Source organism: Sturnira hondurensis, unplaced genomic scaffold (genome assembly GCF_014824575.4).
Source record: "Sturnira hondurensis isolate 20B ecotype Veracruz unplaced genomic scaffold, ASM1482457v3 Scaffold0013190, whole genome shotgun sequence".
Classification (NCBI taxonomy): domain Eukaryota; kingdom Metazoa; phylum Chordata; class Mammalia; order Chiroptera; family Phyllostomidae; genus Sturnira; species Sturnira hondurensis.
Window position 1 is genome coordinate 3,537,307 of NW_028085821.1, and position 19,961 is coordinate 3,557,267.

Below are 19,961 nucleotides of genomic sequence, written 5' to 3' on the forward strand. Positions count from 1 at the left end.
GATGCTCCAACCAACTGAGCCACCCAGGGAGGGCTACTTCTGTTATTATTATTTTTTAAATATTTTATTTACTTATCTTTAGAGGGGAAGGGAAGGAGAGAGGAAGGAAACATCAATGTATGGTTGCTTCTGGTGCATTCCCTGCAGGGAACTGGCCCCTGCCGGAAACTGGCCTGCAACCCAGGCATGTGCCCTGACTGGGAATCGAACCGTGATCGTCTGGTTCTCAGGCCCGCGCTCAAACCACTGAGCTACACCAGCCAGGGCCTTACTTCTATTATTATTTACGTGCTTGTCATTCCCCTGTCCAGAGTGTGACTATCTTGAGAGCTAGAACTGTTCTCATTTTTATAGTCTCTGAAGTATTATTGACCTTATTTTATTGACTTTAAGGCACATCATTATTTAGAAAACAAATTTTAAAAATATTGCCAGTTAAACTATCACTATGCTTTCTTACCACTTACATTTTAAAGTTTTGCTCTTATTTACAGAGCTCATATAGACTTATTTAGAAATAAAGCTTTTATGTATTGCTACAATGCTCACAAACTTAACTGAAAGTCACTATAGCATTCTTTTAATTTCTTCATATTGAGCCCAACACTCCTGAATTACTTATTGATTCAGAGTTGAGGATGTCTGTAGTTTTCCATGGATTTGTATTTTCTGGGCCATTACAGTGTTAGTAAAGCAGCATTGCTTAGAGCGAGCTTCACCATCGTCTATGGGGATTTCTTCCAGGCCACAACACCTATTCTGCAAGAGTTAAAGCTGAGATTTTTTTGATCTTGCCAGAAAGTGTTCAAGGACAATGTTCAGATGAAAATGAAGTCTAATATCCCTTCAAATGATCTTTAAATAGTTAATTAAATGAAATAGCAAGAGCTTATACATTTCCAGTCATGCCACCAGAATAACAACCAGGCCCGGGCATGTGAAGACGAGGACAACTACGTCATAACTGCTGCTTGGCCGACAGCAGTTGGAAGCTGACATTGAATATCGTCTGTAAGACACACCCCACTTCAGAGATGTTAAAATGTGTGTGTGTGGCGGGGGAAGGTGGGTCTGGAATCAACAAAACCAGCAGTAACAGATTTTCTCATAGGCAAAAAATAGATATTTAATTGAGTCACAAATAAATAAATGAAAAAATTTTAAATGTTAGAGCTAAGAGTAAAAATAATATGGCACTGCCCTGGCTGGTGTAGCTCAGTGGATTGAGTGCGGGCTTGTGAACTGAAACGCTGCCAGTTCACTGCCCAGGAGGGCACATGCCTGGGCTGCAGGCCAAGTCCTCAGTTGCAGGTGTGAGAGAGGCAACCAAACATAGATGTTTCTCGCCCTCCCTTTCTCCTTCCCTTCCCCTCTCTAAAAATAAATAAATAATATTTTAAAAATACATGTCACCATCTCTTAGAATCTTCAAAAATGTGATTGCTAAAAGAAAACTTAGAGGCTGCTATGTTTCAGAGATCTGATTAAACTTGGCCCAACTTGAACTTCCAAAATCTGAAGTGTTTCATACAATTTCTACAATGTCCTATGGCTTACTTTGCTTTTGCTTCCCCTGCACCCACACCTGCATCCATGCAAGCTGCCTTAGCTGACTCCTTATCAACTCTAGGATACATAAAATAGCCCTTTCACTGGTTTCGTATATAATCCTACTAGGCATTTTAAAATTTTTACTGTGGACTTGAATAAAAAATGTAGAAGGGAATGATCACAAGGAAAGTTCCTGTCGAGGACTCTGTGCCTTACACACCCCCTTCCCCCTTCCTCCTGGGCTCTTCCTCTTGCCCACTCAGAAAAATGCACAAATTCCTTCTCTTACTTTGAGAAAAAGTTTTTCTTACATTTAGTCCCCCCCGCCCAGGCTGGGAAAATTTACCTTATTTCTACCACTTTATTAAAAGGTGATACTTTATATATATATATGTATGTAAAAGTGCCTTATAAAAATACAGCCTTCTTTTAAGGGGACTTACAGTGAATAAATATTTCTTTTCTTTTTTTTTCAAATGGAACAGAACAGAGAGTTCAGAAATAAACCCAAGTCTATGGTCAATTAATATATTTTTTAAAGATTTTATTTATTTATTTATCTTTAGAGGAGAAGGAGAGAGGGAGAGAAACATCAATGTATGGTTGCCTTTTGTGCGTCCCCTGCTGGGAGTTGGCCTGCAGGGAACTGGCCTGCAACCCAGGCATGTGCCCTGACTGGGAATTGAACCCCGATCCTCTGGTTCACAGGCCTGTGCTCAATCCACTGAGCTACGCCAGCCAGGGCAAATATTTCATTGCATATATTTAAGGAAATGGATGGGATGACACACCCAAGGTTGTGTAGTTAATGACAGAACCAGGACCAGAACCCTGTGTAAATGATATAGATCAGCAGGTTCCCCACCCCCTATTACATGGTACTGCACCTTACTCTGCTATGCGTGGTTACGGTGTGCTAAGGAAAGTTCAGGGTGGCTGGGATTTAGCTTTGGGGATACGAAGGGAAAGTCAAAATTTCTTTTAGTGCATGATGATAAAGAGCAACCAAGAAGGGAACCATGACTGAGTCAATCTGCCAGCAAATACTTACCAGCTGCCTCCCGTGCACTGGGGCAGACTCCGAGAAATCGTGGTTCCTGCCCTAGTTGCTCACTGATAAAGGAATGACACATTCTTGAACTGGGACAGAGTGCTTCTCAGAATATTGAAGACAAAACCTGTTTTCTGTTAGCATTGTTAACTGAACTAAATGCACTGTAATTTTAAAGTGGGGATGGTGTGTGTGTGCTGGTGGCCAGGAGGTGGGCATGACAAGATAAAATGAAGATGACAAAAGTTTTAAAAACTCTGAGAAACCCCACAACATTTTACACTACAGAGGACATCGAGTATGACAGTGGATGAAAAGCAGTGGCAGGGGCGTCTCCTGTAGTTCTCTGGGAAAAGTGAGTGGAAAGGGGTTGGGGCAGGGGATACCCATGCCTCTACACCAGCGCACATGCTACAGGAAATACACAAACAGAACGTGGGACTTCACACAAGGAAGAAAATTAAAACTCACAAACATAAAGAAACATGGAAGGATGGGACGCATGCCCAAAACATGCAATGAAAAAGGCGCCCTACATTCTTCCAGAGAAACAGAACCAGGTTCTGATGTGCAACTGGAAAAGAATTGCCAGTCATGTGACACACACCGCGTGTTTGTCGGGAACCTGCTTCTGAGACAGCAGCAGCTTCTGTGCCATGATCTACAGAAAGTCAGCCCTTGCCCCCAGCAGTTCCAAAATTTAAAGAGGAAAGGAGGAGGAAAAGGATGGGGATGAAAGGAAGACTAGAAGGAAAGAGGCCAAACGAAGTCAGTAGGAGGAATAAAATAAAAACAGAAGAAAGTAATAGAAGGAAAGTCATAGTAGCACATTACATCATGAAATCAGTCTTGTACAGGATTATATATCCTTGGGAATGGAAACAAGAAAGAAATTATTTAAGAGAGGATAAAAGAGGGGACAAGAAGTGATGTCATTATAAAATTGTGTTAGAGTCAAAATGTAAACTGGATTAGAGGTCCCAGGAACAAGTTAATGAAACTGGTACAAAGCCAAGTTCCAGAAGTGAAAGGAAAGTGGATTTAATGTGATATAATCCTCCCGAAGGAAGAGAATGGCAAAGCAGAGCTGCAATTCTGGATCTAATACTGACCCACAAAATGGAATTGATTAGTGAAACCAGACTGAGGAAAATCTTGAGAGAAAGTAAGTATGCCATTTTGGTTCTTCCTGATAGCCAAAGGGATAAGGTGAGGGTGATGGGAGGCCTGATTCCAAAGAGTTAAAAGATGCAATTTTCATAGCCTGAGACTCTATGGGGGAAAAAGCTCAAGGAAGATGGGTTTCTCTTAAGACCGAAATGCATTCCATGCGGTTACTCTGGAGTCCAATGAAGAGGAGCGGGTGGAAGGACACAGGAACCGCCACAATGAACTCGGACTTAGAGATGTCAGGCAGAGAGCAGGCACAGCTAAGAGAGTAATGCACACGTTGCAACACTTTCAAAAGCACAAAACATAAGGCAAAAATGAAGAATTTGACTACAAAAAAACGATTTATGCTCTGCTAAAGGTACCAGGGACAAAGTTAACAGGCAGATGACAGAATAAAGAAAATAGTTGCTTTGTCTAAAACTGACAAGGATGTAATAGCATCCTAGAATATACATGACTCCTGCAATCAAACAGGTAAAAGACATCAATCCCCCCCAAAGAAGTACAAAACGAAATCAATAGGCAATTTATAGAATAGGAAAAAGCTAATATGCATATGTAAATTTAATAAAAACCATTAGTAATCAATGCATATTAACCAACAATGAGAGATCAGTTTACACCTATCAAACCAGCAAAAACCAGAAATCTGGATAATTACAAATGTCAGGGATGTGGCAATTTAGAACATTGTATTGTTGCAAGAGTGGTTTCACCACTTCTGGAAGGCAGTCTGGCATTACTTGGGCACATTACATGTAAGATTCATACACTATAGACAGGCAATTCTTCTCCTAAGTCATAAAAAACACATCCTTTACAAATCCAGAAGGGGCTAAAACAAGAATGTTCATTGCAGGGTCATCTGTAGTGGTGAGGAGTTGGAGTCAATGCGTGTGCATCCCTGTGGGGTGGACAGATGCCCCACGATGAGCGCCCTCCCCACGATGGGGGCTGCTAGACGTTCGTGTGATGTAACAGACTGGATGTCAGCATCTGGCAATATGGATGGAGATGGAAGACATTGTTTAGTGAAAAAACTAAGACATAGCAAGACATAGCTTGGTAGCTTTGGAGTACATTTAAAAATAGATGCCCACAAAGGAACTATTTTCTTAGAACATATTTAGATAGAAATTACACATTAAGCACATTAGAAAATTGCGTATTGTGTGGGGGTGGTAATGGGAGTGGAGACAAAGGGTATAAAGATAGAGAGAGGGAAAAAGAGAGAGAGAAAGAAAAGGAGGGAGGCAGGGAGGGAGGAAGGGAGGGAGGGAGGGAGGGAGGGAGGAAGGAAGGAAGGAAGGAAGGAAGGAAGGAAGGAAACAAGAGGGGCTTTCCTTGCAGGGACCAATGATGGTGTGTTGTGATGTGTGTGGCTACCAAGTTAGACCCATGGGATACCCCACCAGCACCACCAGCACCACCACAATCAATGCAGCAGAGTTGGATCAATTAAATACCCTGAGCAACATGATTAACCCAATCCTCTGAGGAACAAAAACTTTAAAACAAAGCAGCAACACAAACACAAATATATCATCACCTAGAACTTGAAAGAGAAAAGCTGGAATGAGGAAAATCTTGCACAGAATGGGTTTGTTATTCCCACTAAGAAGTACAAAGCACAGATAAGTCTGAAGTTCAGTGCAGTGAAGTGCAGTTTATGGCTGGAAGGGAGAAAGTAACATTTTCAGAAGCACTGACTTAGATGTTTGAAACACTTCATCTAATTTAATCCTTGTAACCACATAAAGGTAGATATTGTCTTAGTTAAGACGTATTTGGTTGGAAGAAATAAAAACCCATTTGTAATAGTTTTGAGGCAAAAATGTTTATTATAGGAGTGCAAGTTTATCTCACAAAACCCAAAAGCAAGAATGCAACTGGGCCACCCAGGCTGACTGACAACACCAGGGCAGCAGTCATCTCAGCCCCTTTGTCTGGAGATATGGTCTTTTACCTCTGCTGTCCTCTGACTTCGACCTGTTCTCCCTGCCTGCTAACTTTCTTTGCTTTTTCACACATGGAAAAAGGTTAAGTACTCCATAGATGGAGGGCCTGCCTGTTCCAGCCCAGAAATGACTATCCCCACTGCATACCAATTCCAAATTCCCAGGAAAGGGTATTTAATTGATCCAGCTTCGCTGCATTGATTGTGGTGGTGGTGGGTGTCCTGTGGTTCTAACTTGGTAGTCAGGGCTCACCCCTGTTGGCAGAGAAGAGTGTTCTTGCAGAATGGGCCATGTGCCACAGCATTCTCTAAAATGTCTCCCACAGCTAATTGGACAGTGGGACATTTGCCAAATGAATGAACGACTGAATGACATGAGACCGTTCTAACGTCGAAGCCCAGGCTCACTGTCCTACAGCCATGTGTTCCATTTCCTCAGTAAGAGAGAATGTTCTTGTATCGGGGTGTTCCCAGGAGAGAGATGGCTTACTCAAATCAGGATAGTTTGAGGAGGGTTTAACAAGGGATTATTTACAAAGGTGTGGGCAGGGTGTAGGGAAATCACACAGGGGATACAGTACCCTGAATGGCATATTACAGGGGCTAAGAATGAAAAGGTCTGGGAAGATGGCGGTTCCAGAACTTAGAAATGGAGAACTGTCCTGGGTTCCTTTCCCACAATTTTGGCCTTGGATGTGGTAACCCTAGAGCCTGGTCTCTCCCCCTCCAAACACAGGTAATGGGAGATGGCAGCTCCAGAACTTGGCCGTACTTAAGAGAACTAGGTAAAGAGGGCCAGCCGACAGGAGCTGAGATCTTAGCCAAAGGGACCCAAGTGAGCTTGCCACAACCCCACAGGGAAAGAAACAGAGCATTAAATACTCACACTCCTACTGCCGTTTGATCTTTTACTCATTCTTTTACCTATGTTACTCATTGACTGGACACAATACAACGCCAGAGGTAAGGGGATCTTTTTACCCTGTGGTCCACGCGGGTCAGCCTCTTAAACCCAGAGCTGGGTGAAGAGGGTGAGGAATTCATCTGAAGAGGCAGACAGACATCTAGGTCTTTAAACTGGAAAATAAAAACAGACATGTTTATGTAGCCAGATTGGAAGTCCAAAAAGATGAGATTTAAGGATGTCCCTAAAGGCTCCAGATGTTTGATTTTCCTGTCTCGGGTAAACCACATTTCTCTGTATTAAACTGAACATTTCCGCTCACGTCAGTAACTAATAATAGGTGCCTCAGGGGCTTGCCTGCAGGCTCAGGGTTCTGGACATTCCTTCTTCACTCCTACTAGCACACCTTTGCTTTTATTTGGTTAATACATCAGGATTCCGCTTAAAATTTCATCGGGGAGTAGCGCTACAGCACCTCCTATGGCCAGGTATGATGCTTAGGACTCAAAAACGAATCAGACCCAGGGTCGGGGTAGCAGGTGGACAGAGAAGTAAGAAAGTACAGTCGTAGGAAAACGCACAGGTTCTGAAAGTAACGAAAATAAATAAACCCAGAAAGACTTTCTGGAGTGGGGTAACCGGAGAGGGGAGGTAAGGAAGCTCAGGGAACATTGCTGTTGTCCGAAAGAGGTTACAGGAACCCCACCGTTATGCAATTCTCTAAAAAGGGGGGTGAGGGGGCTGGCTGTCACCTGAAAGAACCAGGCTAGGGATCGGTGGACAAGACTGGGAGCCATGGTGACTCGAAGTGATTGGCAACATCTCAGCTCAGGCCTGCCTCCAGCCTTGCTCCGCCCCATCCCCATCACGTCTTCCTCCAAAAGGGAGCAGCATTTCAACAATTCCACTCCGCTGCGACCGGATCCCAAACCTCCCGCCCGTAACTCCCGCGGGGGCGGGGCGGGAGGGGGCGGTCTGCCCCAATCTCCCAAAATAGCAGGTAGGAGGTGGTTTCTCCGAGGGGGTCGCGCAATCCCGCCGGGAGGGGCGGCCGTGGGGAGGGCACTCATTGGTTGCCACGGTGGTGATCCGAGCGGCCTTGGAAGGCTGATTGGCCACAGATTCGTAGCGCCGAGCACGTTCTCCTTTCCTGGTGTAATTGGGTCAGGACCACTTCTTGGGTAGTTTGGGTAGCCCGGATCGCGGCAATGAGGGACTGGGAAAGGGCGTGCATTTCCAGGGAAGTTTCTGGTTATTACCTAGGTTTTCTCGGTCCCCGGGGCCGCCTCTTGTGTCTCTCGGGCCCCGCAACCAGGGCAGATGCTGCGGTAAAGGGAGGTGCGTCCGGGGCTGCGGCTTCCATTGCGCGAGAGCCCTCCCCTGGTGTCGGTTCCCGCCTGGCGGGAGTCCGGGACCGTGAACCAGAAAGCGCTCGCCCTTGAGGCGACCGTGGTACAGTCACAAAGCCCGAGTCTTCCAGCATTCCCGTTCCTATTCACCCTCCGCCATCCACTTCGAATGCATAATTTTAACGACGAATCAGGCAGTTCTGGCCCGTAATTTCTCGTCCCCGGTTTATAACTCCCCCATTTTCTGCCTTACAGTTCACTGTTCATTCCTTAAAGCTTAGTTCTAATATCACCTTTTAGATAAGTCCGGCCCCATTTTCCCGGACAGTTACTGGACCTCCTTACCTGTGCCAGCTTTGGAGATGGGGCCCAGTTAAAATTGTGGCTACACCATTTGAAATGCGGTGTGATTTTGAGCAAATCACTTAACCTCTATGACCCTCATCTTTGCTTCCCCAAAATGGAGGTAATGCTAATGCTTCGAGGGTTTTGTTGTGATTAATGTAAAGCTGTCAGAACATAAGTGCTTAATAAATGTGAGTTGCTGTTATTATCCAATGTTCCTTTTATAGGCCTCTTAAAATGTTTGTCCTTTGTATTACCATTATTTGGTTTTGTCTGTCCTGTTAGAGCTTTTAAAAGCTAGAACTGTCTCGTGTATGACGTCAGCAAACAACAGTGCTGGGCATTTAAATGTGTGCCATGAAATTATTTCACATGAAACTTTTTTTAAAGGATCCTTTCCACTCCTTTTCCTTTATTCCTTTCCTTTTATTTTTTCTTTCACTTTTTTCTTTTAAAGGCTCGTTGAAACAGGAATTTTCAAACTTGGAGAAGAAGCTGAGGTCCTAGGGAGAAGAATAAGCACTTCTTTTGCTCTCCGTGGTGACTAAGATGATGTTAACATCCCTCTTTACACTTGACTAAAATTAGGCAGGGTTCTTATTAACCATGGGCCCCTGACTCTTTCGCAGAGCATTTACTTGTAATTGTAGATCCTTCTCTGCCCCTTCGAAATGTACATAAATCTTTAAAAGCTTCTTGTCTGTTTTAAAACACAGGGAATGTTTTCTCACCAACCTGGGAGCCATCCCTTTGAAATGTAGTCCTCAAGGAAGATAGGACCCCGATTGATTTCCTAGTGTCTGTGAAATGATAAGAGACTGAGTTATTTCCTTTGGGTAAGATCAATTGCCACACACAGGTGGCCTAAGAAACCCTTCCCATCCCACCCACCAACCCCCCCGCAGCTCTAAAAATCCCAGCAGAGTTGAGTTCAGCCTCCTATTAGAATAGGCTTAAAGTCTTTCTTGTCTATTTAACTTCAGTGCAATTTTTCTTTGATAATGGAAATCTTTAGGTTCTGCACGTATTGTTTTTTCTTGATTACAGTGATGTCTCATTTCTCTCACCTTTCAAAAAAGTGCTTCTCATGTGTCCTCTGATATCAGAGGTTCGCCAATTTGGACTGAAGCTACTGCTTTAAGTCCTTGCACACGGTAGAATATGATAGGAGGATGTGGAAAGGGTAGTACATCTATTTGAAGGCATCTTAAATGAGGTGTGTTCATCTTATTGGTACCTGTTCCCTTTTCCTATCTTGTTATGAAATGGGCATGAGAAAGATGCAGTTTTCAAAAGAAGGGAACTCAAAGCTAAAACTATAATACCCTTCTTAAAGGATGCTGGGTTTTGTTAAGAAGAGAAGCTAGAGGAAACCTGGGAAGTCAGGGTTGCAAATAGAAAGGCTTCTGCAGTGCTGGAGGTAGTGTGAAGAGGTAGTCCTTAAAGTACAGGGAATGCAATAGGCCCATTTAACCTGCAGAGGTAAGGTTAACCTGCGGAATAGAATTGAGCTGGCATGAGATGAAAGATGATTGAGAAAAAGGAAGGCATTAGGGAGAGGAGTTATTTTGGGGTATGAATAAGAGGAAAGGAAACTGGTCACTTGACCAGTAGAGTCACTTACTACTTGGATCTAAAGGGAAGGATCAAGCAGTCAAGTTACTTAAAGAAACTAAAGGAGTTGGGAGACAGGGTTTTTGACACACTGGCCTCTTCCACCTGCCCTTCCCCAACAGCACACAGAGGTAAACAAACCAACTGCAGTGTCAGCGATTTAATGCCGCCAGAGATTTTCCCACAAAAGGTTAGTAGAGGCTAAGAAGATAGACTTCAGACTGCTGGTCCTTAGTTTTTCTTCTTTTCTCTAACTGACCTTTCTTAATGTCTGTCCTGCTCCCTAATTCTTTTTTTCTTACTTCTTCCCCTATTTTTTCTCATACAGGAGCAGGGTAGATGAGGGAATATTCAGAATATGAGATTGGAATATGAGAAAGAAAAGCAGACTGAAGTGATTAAGTTGAAAGAGAAAAAAGTCTAATAAATGTCTGTGCAAAACAGGCTGGGAATAGCAGGTTTAAGCATTATACAAATAAAATGAATTAAGTGCACTTGTGTATTTATAAGATCCCATTGAATGTACTTGACAACCATACTTGAACAACAGTGAAAAAAACGAAAATAAAACAAGAACATCAACAGGGTCTCCCAGGTCTGATGCTAGTAGAAAGGAAGCTATGAATGTCCTTTCCTGGAACATTTCGGCCATGGAGAGTTAGCCAACTGTGGGGACAGAGGAGGGACCTTCCCCCGAAGGAGTCTTCTAACCAGACAGACTGCCTGGGCCAGGCTGGCCCTCCCAAAGGCCCTCATCATGGCCTTCTTCATTTTCTTGTTTTAAAAAAACAAGATATGATGGGCTTGCACATGGGGGTAATGATGATGTAGAGGAGAAAAAAGGCTTGTCTTTGTCATGGCCATGTATGCTGCTGGGGTTCACGTAAGAGAACATGGCCAAGGTATAGAAAAGATGATCACAATCGGATGGGAGTTGCAAGCAGAGAAAGTCCCCCCACCCCGCCTGAGGAGGAGGCTCTGCTGAGAATGGAGGCCAGCATGTGGGCACAGGAGATGACAATGAGCACCGTGGCTCTGAGCACCACCACCGTGGTGGCATCAGCAAAGGTCACCCTCAGACTAAATGGAGGGTCTCCACAGAGAGGGTGATTGCTATGGGGGTCTCACAGAAGAAGCTTTTTATGTAGTTTTCTCTACAAAAATGGACCGTGAAGTCATAATCAAGCAGGATGCCATTGATCAGCCCAAAGAACCAGGCACTACTCACCTGCCTCACACAGACATGCTGGCTCACAATCTGGGCGTGGCTAAGCGGGTGGCAGATAGCATAATGAGCATAGGGCCATAGAAGCCAAGAGGATGCCCTTAGCCACACCCACACAAAACCTAGCCTCTATCTGGGTCAGGCAGGAGGCAAAGGAGTGTGGTTCTTGACCACCAGGTGGATCAGCATCTTCGGGATAGTGGTGGTGATTAGGCAGATATTCGGGAAGGATGGGTGGCCAAGGAAGACATACATGGAGCTGTTAAGTCTGGGGTTGTCCAGGTGATGAAGATGATGAGGCCATCCATGGCCATAGCAAGGCTTTAGGAAGAGGCCTAGGAAGAGGGCAAAGAGCAGTGCCTGAGTGGAAACGGAGCTCTGCTCAAAGCCCACCAGGACACTTCCGTTCCTTAGGGCCACCATCTGGACCTGCTTTGAGGAGGGAGGACAGGCAAAGTGCAGGTGAAAGAGCTGTGTATAGGTGTTACCTACTTGTATAAAAACAGATTGCGACAAAGGAATGGAAAAGACAGGAATTTCAGTAAACTCTCATGAATGTCAGCAGTGTTGTGGGCACTGAAAATGCCAGTGCTATTGTTGTAGACTGCGATTGTGGAACCGTATTATGAATCAAGGGAGATTCTATTGTGGATCAGGCTGTACCTGAAATATTGCATCCGGTCTGGAGCTCTATTTTAAATGATTATCCACCAATGGGATTATGTTCAGAGACGAACAAGGTGGTGAAGGACCATGCATGTGACAAACTTTGAAGGAAACTTTAAAGGGAAGACTCAGGGAGAATCTGAGAGGTCCCTTTAAATGTTAATGGTTTTTCCATCTAGAAAAGAGAATTTCTTTTTTAAAAATAAAGATTTGTATTTATTTATTTTAGAGAGAGGGGCAGGGAGAGAAAAAGGAGAAAAATATCAATGTGCGAGAGAAACATCGATTGGTTGTCCCTCAAACTCCCCCAACTGGGGACCCAACCCATAACCCATGCATATGCCCTGAGCAGGAATTGAACCAGCGATCTTTCAGTTTGCAGAAGGATGCCCAAAACAGAGCTACACCAGAGTGAGAATTTATGGTACTTTTTCTGTGTAATCTCAATGAGTAGAATTTGAACCAGAGAGTGAAAATACCAGAGAGAAAAATTACTGATATTTCTAATTGTAAATTTTCTTTGTTCTCTTCATTATGAAAGATGCTTGTTCTTTGTAGAACATCTGGAGAATGCCAAAAAGTAAAGCAAAAATAAATAAACATAAAGAATCACCCACAGAGAAAAGCACATCAAATTTTAGTTTATAACTTTTCAATAATTGTTTTTCTATGTTTAAGATCAACACAAGGCCTGAGTGGAACCTGCCACAGGTACTTAAGTGTCAGAGAGAAGTGTATCTTCAGGAAGAAATGCAGCAATTACAGCTGATTGCAGGTGAGGGGATCAGTTATAGTCCAACAGGGAGAAAGTAAAAAGGATAAAAATTCATTTTTTGAATGGAGGACTGGGGACAATTGCATTACACCCCACTTTACAGCCCCAAATAGTTTTTTCATTTAATAAATGAGTGCTTATGCCTTGGCTGGTGCGGCTCAGTGGACTGAGCGTTGGTCTGCAAACCAAAGGGTTGCTGGTTCAATTCTGAGTCAGGACACACGCCTGGGTTGCCAGCCAGGTCCCCAGTAGGCAGTGCGTGAGGGGCACCACACATTGATGTTTGTCTCCCTCCTTTCTCTAAAATAAAAAATACTGTAAAAAAATTAAATGAGTGCTTACCATGTTCCATGTATTGTGCTAAAGGCCAGGGATATAGATATAAAATCATGCATTAGAACTTCTTCCATGACCTCATGGGGGTTATACTATATCCCAAGTCGTTAGGTCAGGGGGATAAGTAACGATATAGAGAATCCTTCTAACATGTAGATAATGTTAACAAGTACACATTTATAAGCAGATACATTTCAAACTCTATCACCTCTATAGAGGGAATGTATCCTTTTGAAGGGTTATGGAACATTTGCAAAATAGTGTTGATATGTTAGAGTGTTGATATATTAGATATAAAGAAAACTTCAGAAAGCCAAACAGTGCAGAATATATTCACCACACTATAGGCATTAAAATTCTTAAATTTCTGTATAAAGGAGATTTCTTAAAACTATGATTATTTTCTCCCCTTGAAGTATGAGAAAAAGATTATAAGGGTCAGTTGCTGAAATTTTTCATCACACTGTACTCATTAAATACCTTACAAATTTTTCAATTATATCCCAATAAAGCTGAAAAAGGTACGTCACATTCAAGGGGAAAAATAGTGTTTGTTTGTTGTTTTTACTTTGAGAAAAGGTGTTAACTCTTACTGAGTATTTTACGTTTAGTAAAACAATACCGAATGTATTGTTTGGGTAAGTTGTAGATAACATTCTTCTGATCAGCCAGCCCCCAGGGGTGTCCTGTAGTTGGCGCATGGCCAGAAGACTGCTGGAGGGAGAGCGAATGCAGAAATCAAGCCAGTGCTCAATTCACCAAGCTGTGCCCCTTCCTGAGGGGCTGTGTAAACTCAGTGGAAGTGCTGCCTTTTTCTAATCCTACCCTGAGGGGGAGTAACTTTTGGTAATTAGCCCATGTATGTTAGGGAAGCCCTAACTGATGGTCAGGAAGATTTGGCCATGTGAATATTTAAATTTCAGCACTTAAAGTTTTTGACTCATAGGATTATTGAAATTCTAAGTGAATAATAAGAAATAAGTTTACGTTCTTCTGCGTGGGTTTGAGGAATAAAAAATTAATAGTCATTTTTTCCTAATGCAGTGGTACTCCCAAGTGCGGTCCACACACAGCAGTAGCAGCATCACCTGGGAATTCGATTAGAAACACAGGGTGTTGGGCTTCACCCTGGATCTGCGGAATCAAACTCCGGAGCTGGGGCCCAGAAATCGCACATGTGATTCTGATGCGTGTTAATCACTGAAATCTACTGGTCTAATGCAGGGGTGGACAAACACTATGGCGCTCAAGCCAAATACAGTCCACTGACTATTTTAGTAAAGTTTAACTGGAACACAATCACACTCATTTGCTTATGTCTTATCTGTGTTTGTTTTCCCTCTACAGTAGCAGAGCTAAGCAGTTGGCACAGAGATTATACAGCCTGCAAATATGGTTGTCAGATGTGGCAAATAAAACTATAACATGCCCATTTAAATGTGATTTTTAAAACAATGAACAATTTTTTTATTCTAAGTATGTTCCTTGCAATGTTAGTAACACAACACACAAAGCCTAAAATACTGACTATCTGGGCCCTTTATAGAAAGTTTGCTGACTTGCTTAATGCAATGATCTTGGAGTGAAAAAAGCAACGAAAAGAGCCTTAAACCTGATCACAGACCTGGGATTCTGGGGCGCTGAGTCTCAAGTGCTTCCTTCCCTAGAAGGCAGCTCAAGCTAAAAGATCAATCTGCCTGGGATGGAATGGCAGTTGGTGCCACTAATGTTTCTGTCTATTAAATTGAATATGTCAGTTGCTTTTCCTTTTGTAAGTGTCTGGTGTTACACATGTTCAGTTAAGATCAAGTGGATGTGGTCGAGGGATTGTCCAGTTCATACAGAAGCAAGTCTGTGACAACCACAAACCAAGGCATGGTTACAAAAATAAGCCTGTCCACTTAGAAACTGATAAAACAAAAAGCCCTCTGAAAATAACTTTTAGGTCAAAAAGGAAATTAAAGCAGCAATTGTAGACAATCTAAAAAACAAAATAAAAGTAGTAAGTAGTATATATTAATAAATACTGCACAGTTATTTGTTATAGGAAAAGTTAATAGGAAATACTTTTTACTACTTAACAAAAAGATATAATGATACATGAAATAAATACAAATGAAATAACTCAGGAGGTCTGAAGCAGGTAGACAAAATTAACCTAAGGAGGACCAGAAATGGAAAATGCATAAAGATCATAAAAAAATATTAAATACAAAAATAGTTAAAAGAGTTAATAAATGAATTCAATAAAAGGGCCTTTATTTTTTTAAGATTTTTATTCATTTATTTTAGAGAGGGGAAGGGAGGGAGAAAGAGAGGGAGAGAAACATCAGAGTGTGGTTGCTTCTCGTGTGCCCCCTACTGGGTATCTGGCCCAAAACACAGGCATGTGCCCTAGATTGGAGAACTGAGCCTTTAAAAACCCAATAAAATAAGCCCTGGCTGGTATAGCTCAGTGGATTGAGCATGGGCCTGCGAACCAAAAGATCACAGTTCGATTCCCCATCAGGGCACATGCCTGGGTTGCAGGCCAGTCCCAGCAGGGGCCAGTCCCAGCAGGGGCCAGTTCCCAGCAGGGGATGCACCAGAAGCAACCATATATTGATATTTCTCTCCTTCTCTCCTTCCCTTCCCTATCTAAAGATAAATAAATAAAAATTTAAAAAATAGACTACTATTTATCACAAATAAAAAATGTAAATCTAAGTGTCCATTGATAGACAATTGGATAAAGGCACACACAACACAATGGAGTACTAATCTGCAAGAAAAAAGAGAAAATACTGCACTGCCATTTGTGACAATCTCTTGAGAGTACTATGCTAAGTGAAATAAGTAAGATGGAAAAGGACAAAAGCTGTATGACTTCACTCATAGGTGGACCATAAAACAAAAATGAACAAACTAACACAACAAACACAACAAACGAAAACAAGCTCAAACACACAGACATCAGAATGGTATCTATCAGAAGGGAAGAAGGGAGGGAGAAGGGTGAAGTGGGTAAAGGTGACCAAATGTATGGTAATGGAAGGAAACTAGACTTTGGTGGGGAGCACACAGTAGAGTCCACAGAAGTTGAATTATAATCCTGTACACCTGAACATTATGTAATGTTATTAAACAATGTTACCCCAATAAACTGACTAAAAAAGAACAAATAAAAAGTGAAATAATCACAGCCACAAAAAAATAAAAATAATTATGCAACAGTACTTTGCAAAATCTTATGACAATCACTTTGAAAGTCTGCAAGATAACTTTCCAGGTAAATAGAAATCACTAAAATTCATTAAAGAAAAGACAGAAACCAAGTTAAACTAATATCCTTAGAGAAGTAAAAGAAACGCCATAGTTAGGAACCTTGGCTTCGTATTATCGGTACTTGAAGAGTTTTAATGTGCCCCCATTCCCAGGCCACATGCCAGACTCATCAAAACAGAATGTATTCAGAGGCACTCAGGCTGATTCCAAAGTGCAGCCAAGTTTGAGAACTGTTAGAGAAGCTGACAAAGAGCTCCAGTTCCACAAGTTCTTTCTAAACTTGCAGCAATCGGATATTTTTGAAGGCTACTGAAACTGTTTATAGGAACAGAAAAAATAAGCTTCCTGATTACCTTAACAAAGTCATCAAGTCATTGACACCAAAACCTGCAAAAGTGCACAAAAGAAAACTGTGAAGATAACTTATTTATAATGATGAAATTGGCTAAATAAATTACAAGTTTATGAAATCCATCAGCATAATAAGAATAGTGTGGAAAACAGGATGGAATTTCCTCAAAAAGTTAAAAATGGATCTGCCTTTTGACCCAGTGATCCCACTTCTGGGAGTATATTCGCAGAAACCCAGAACACTAATTTGAAACATTGTGTTCACTGCAGCATTATTTACCTTATTTACAACAGCCAAGATCTGGAAAGAGCCCAAATGCCAATCAGTAGATGAACAGGTAAAAAGCGGGGGTACGTTTACACAGTGGAGTACTAGTTGCCTCCCCCGGGGAAAAAAGGGAATCTTACCTTTTGCTTGGATAACCCTGGATATAATTACGATAAGTGAAATAAACCAGTTGGAGAAAGACAATACCATATGATTTCACTTTTCATGTGAAATTTTAAAAAGATTTTACTTATTTATTCTTAGAGAAACAGGGAGAAAGAGAGGAAGAGAAACATCCCTGTATGAGAGATATATCAATCAGTTGCCTCTTGCATGCCCCTAACTGGGGACCTGGCCCTCAACCCAGACATGAGCCCTGATAGGGAATCAAACAAGCAACCTTTGAGTTTGCAGGCCAGCTCTCAGTCCACTGAGCCACACCATCCAGGGCTATGTGTGGAATTTAATGAACAAAATAAACTGATAAACGCAATAGAAACATGGAACAGATCTACAGCTGTCAGAGGGGAGGGGGTTTGGGGGGCTGCAAGAAAGAAGGTAAAATGATTAACCAAACAAAAAAACATATAACATTGGGGTGATAGCCAGAGGAAAGGGTGGTGGGGGGTAGATGGACGTTGGAAAAGGGGGGAAAGGGGCAATAGAGAGAGACTTTGCTTGAGATGGTGAGTGCGCAGTGTATCACACAGGTGATGTTTTTGACGAGCTGTACACTTGAAACCTCTATGGTTTTGTGAACCAATGTCACCCCAATAAATTCAAAGGAAGAAAGGAAGAGAAAAGAAAAGAACATAGAGCATAATGACCAAGTGAAATTCATGCCAGGGACTTAAGGTTGTTCTTATATTAGGAATTCTCCAATGTAACTCACCACATTAACATGTCATAGGAAAAACTCTTAATCAATGAGATATTAAGGCATTTGACAAAATTCAACAATGATATCTGATTTTAAAAATCATTAGTATGATAGCACTAGAAAGAGGCTTCCACCCCTGTCTGGCATAGTTCAGTGGATTGAGCTTGGGCCTGTGAACCAAAGGATCTCGGTTCGATTCCCAGTCAGGGCACATGCCTGGGTTGCAGGCCAGTTCCCAGCAGGGGATGCATGAGAGGCAATCATACACTGATATTTCTCTCCCTCTCTCCTTCCCTTCCCCTCTAAAGATAAATAAATACAATCTTAAAAAAGAGGCTTCCATGTCATAATTTAAAACTTTATCTAAATTAAAATAATTCTAATACATCCATTGTGTTAGGCATTGTTTGTTCAAAGCAATACTATGGGGTAGGTAGTCTTTCTTTTATTCTCATTTTACAGATACACAAAAAGGGTCAGTAATTTGTCCAACGTCACACAGTCAGTAAATAGTGAAGATTTGAATTCAAATTTGCAGAATCTGATTTCAGAAGCTGCACTGCCAACTACCTCCACAGCTTCAAACTTTGGATGCCCTACAAGTGCTAACCAAAGTATTTGACAAATGGATTAAAGGAATGGTGTGTTGGTCAGTGTTTAAAAGATGACTCTGGGAGGTGCCCCTGATCCCATCCACAGCATTGTCAGTCTCCGTGGGATAAATACTCCCACCATGACCTATTTCAAGCTAGAAATGTGACACCATTAAGCATGGAGCTAAGAAGGTACGTACATAAGGTCCCTGTTAGGGTTTTTCCAACCATACAATTACAATAGGTGTAAATAACTTTGAAACAATAGGCAGAATTAAAATGTAGCAAAAAACAACCTTAGGAAGTGATAAATTTTGAGTATTGTCTTTGTTTTGTAAGATAATTCATTTAGTAGTAAGTTTACATACTTTGTTTATACCAGCTGTGTTTCACAACCAGTTCTTAAAATTCTTGAAAATTGAATACTTGACTGCTGAGGAGTAGTACTCACTGGCTCCAGCACACCACTGGGCTGAAGAGGAAAGAGCAGAATTATCATTCTTTGCAGAAGATATTTCTAAGAGTAGGATGAATTTCTCCCTTTCTGCCTCAATCTAGGAGGCCAGAAATTCTACCTAATCTTCCCCCATTAGGAGGGACTGATGTTATAGAAAATACTTCTGGTCCCACTTCACTCTAGAAATAACCTAAATGCCCTGAGTTAGACACTGGTTACATGTATTATGGCCCACACATAAAATGGGACCACCTTGTGGAAACCATGTCTTACCTCATTCTGTCGCTATGGCTGGAGAGGACCTGTGTGTCACCAAATCACCACAACAGGTAAGGAAATCTCGTGGAGCCTGAGGATGAGCTACTGCAGAGAGGACACCGATGTCGGGGTCTTCTCTGAAAGAGACAATGCCCCCATTAGACTGTGATCCCTCACCAGAAACCTCTCAACTCATTCCACTGAAGAGCTGCTCAGATAAAACTTCTTCACTCATTTATAGTAATTTATAGTTCACAATTATATTGTTCCATTTACCATATTTTTTGCACTGTGAGATGCACCCCCCAAATCTGGAGGAAGGGGGATGCATTTTATAGTCCGAATGTAGCTTACCTGGCTCGTTGTGGGGTGGGCATGGTGGAGCAAGGTCATAGGTTATTACATATTTTACCACATTTTTTGCTTCAAAAATTTTTTTTCTATTTTTCTCCTCTGAAACCTAGGTGTGTCTTATGGTCCAGTGTATCTTATAGTCCTAGAAACGCACTAACTCTTGCAGAAAATCCTATAGAGTAGATATTATCCCTATTTCACACATGAGAAAATTGAGGCTCAGAGTGCTAAAGTAATTGTCCAAGGCCATACAGTTAGTAAATTAAAGTGATGAGACTCGGACCAGGCCCTTTAAGTCCTTAGAATACCTTTTCCACTAAACCAAGGTGTCTAGGGCAGAGATGCCACTACCTCCTGTAGGTTATACCATCCATTAATGTCTCCTTTAGTCAGGAATGCACACATACACGCATGTACTGCATATGTTATAATCCACATTTCCTTATAGTTATCTTCCTCATTCTTTAAATTTAACCCGTCGTAAAGAAAGGTTTATTATCAGGGCAGGGGGACATCCCTTAGAGATTTAAATACATTTATTATCCACGTTAATCTTTTCCCTCAGGCTTAATATTCACAGCCCTTTTACC

The 19,961-nt window shown here is 42.0% G+C and overlaps 1 long non-coding RNA gene across 1 annotated transcript; it reads left to right on the forward strand.

The window, feature by feature from the left end:
* The first annotated feature begins 7,530 nt into the window (after positions 1 to 7,530).
* Positions 7,531 to 14,651, forward strand: LOC118997424 (uncharacterized). Its single transcript, XR_005068664.1, has 3 exons — positions 7,531 to 7,636; positions 12,514 to 12,610; positions 13,991 to 14,651. It is a non-coding gene; the product is annotated as an uncharacterized LOC118997424 (long non-coding RNA).
* Positions 14,652 to 19,961: the final 5,310 nt, after the last annotated feature.